This window comes from Balaenoptera ricei, chromosome 2 (assembly GCF_028023285.1).
Source record: "Balaenoptera ricei isolate mBalRic1 chromosome 2, mBalRic1.hap2, whole genome shotgun sequence".
NCBI lineage: Eukaryota > Metazoa > Chordata > Mammalia > Artiodactyla > Balaenopteridae > Balaenoptera > Balaenoptera ricei.
This window is the reverse complement of record NC_082640.1, coordinates 118,694,359-118,696,518: the sequence shown is the minus strand read 5'-3', so window position 1 is coordinate 118,696,518 and position 2,160 is coordinate 118,694,359. Positions and strand designations below refer to the sequence as shown.

General features: G+C 51.0%; 1 pseudogene; it reads right to left on the bottom strand.

Annotated features, from left to right (window-relative positions):
* Window positions 1-325: 325 nt before the first annotated feature.
* LOC132360568 (adiponectin receptor protein 1-like) lies at window positions 326-1,483 on the bottom strand (annotated as a pseudogene).
* Window positions 1,484-2,160: the final 677 nt, after the last annotated feature.

The window sequence follows — 2,160 nt, the reverse complement described above, 5'->3', positions numbered from 1 at the left end:
ATTTCTGAAGAGTCCCAGTCCATCATTTTCCCCAGAATGGTTGGAGGAGGGGTAAAATGTCAACATGAGCTTCAAAGCTATGTCTCTGTGAGGGGACAGTAGTTGCCTTAATGAGGGGGGCGCGGCTGCCCATCCCCACTGTTCTCAGCGAGGGAATGGAGAGTTTATTGCCCAGTGAGTGTGAAGTGGGCTGAAGCTCGGTTGGTACTGAATTCTCTAAGAGGTTTCTTCTAGAAACAGACAACTCAGACTCTTCCTCTCACTTCAGCAGAGAAGTTATTTTAAAAGCACTTGGCAAGCTCCTCCTGCGCCCTTGCAGGGCGGCTCAGAGGAGGGGGGAGTCAGTACAGCCCCTTTCCAGGCAATATCGGAACTCCTGAAGGTTGGAGACCCCGTAGAAATGGATGAAGGCAGCTGCCACCTCCAGGACATGGAAGATCTGATGAGGCTGGAACCATATGTCGAATTTTCCAGGGAAGAAGCGCTCAGGAACCCACGTGGCATAAAGGCCAGCTCCGGTGATGTATGTCACAGCCATGAGGACGAACCAGCCCATCCGGTCCGCCGTGGTGGCCTTGACGAAGCCCTCCGCGATTGTAAAGTGCATGGTGGGCACGGCACCACTCAAGCCAAGCCCCAGGACCACCCCTGCTCTTGTCTGCCGGTGCTTAGGAGAGGCAAACCGGTCCCACTGGGCCACAATGATGGCAGAGATGCCCAGGACACAGACGATGGGGAGGTAGATGAGCCGTGGCTATAGGGAGCAGTAGAAGGAGTAATAGAGCCAGAGGACAGAGCTCCCCATAATCAGCAGGGCAATCCCTGAATAATCCAGTTTGGAAAAGGGCTGGAAAATAATCCAGTTTGTTCACTGCTCTGAGTGACAATAGACGGTGTGAAAGAGCCAGGAGAAGCTGAGGCAGAGCACCGCGCCCAGGAAGAACATCGCGAACACCACCTTCTCCTGAAGGCGGGCCATGAAGTACATGTTTGGTCTGAGCATGGTCAGGATTCCCAGCAAATGAAACGGCACAAAACCAAGCAGGTGGGTCCAGAAGTTGCCCTTCTCCGTGTGCGTGCGGAAGATGCTCTTGAAGCAGGCCCGGAAGGAGGGCATGGGCGGCCTGCGGCCGTGCAGCAGGTAGTCCTTGCCCTTCAGCCAGTCGGGGAGCACGTCATGCGGGATGACCCTCCAGCGCCCCTCGCAGACCTTACGCACAACCTCCTCCTTCTTCTCCGTGGCATGGTGGGCTTGCAGGGGAAGTGTCAGCCCCCGCCCCTCCTCCTCCTCCTCCTCCTCCTCCTCTTCCTGAGGCCCTGGGCATGCCTGCCCTTCTTCAGCTTTGCTTCGGCTGGTGACGCCCCGCTGGCCTTGCTCCTCTAGCGGGGGTCCCAGCTCAGCCAGCTCCACTGTGTCAGCCTCCCTGTTCCTGGCAGGAGCCCCATTGCCCTGGGCCACCACAGGTCCTTTTTGAGAAGACATCTACCTCCATGCCCTGCGGCTTCAGCTTGGGGAAAGGGTGGGGTCTCTCAGCCCCAGGAGGCAGCGAGTTCCCTGTGATGAAAGGGGGGGGGACAGGCGGGGGACAAGCTCTGCTGGGGACTGAGGACCCCGCGCTACATCCCACGGTGCTGGAGGCGGCCTGCGGCCGAGCAGCCCGGATCCAAGAAATCCCCTTTTGTGATTAATAATCTCGATATTTACTACTCATAAGTACTATTACAATTTTTATTTTTAATGTATTGCTAAATCATTGGCTTCAGAACTATGTTAGCTTAATTGTAAAGGCTAAATATATGGGTTATGTAATTTTTGAGGGCATTAACCAAAATGTTAGTTGTCTTCTTGGAAAGAAATTATATTCTCAGTCTTTCCAAGTGTTATATTAAATAGTGTAACATTTTGAATAGAGAAGAGATTGATTTTTAATTTCCGATGGCTGATTGTTTTTATTATCTTTGTTCACCTCACTATGTTCCTATTAAAGATATGTTTTTGCCTTGTTTGGAATAGAATTTACTAGGATTCATGTTAAATATTATGTAAAGTTTAAAAGTAGTAAACTTTGAATGTCAATTTTACAAAATATGAAACTCCTTTACAACATTGCTATTAAGGATAGGACGTACCTTTATAAGTCTAATACAAATATTATGCAA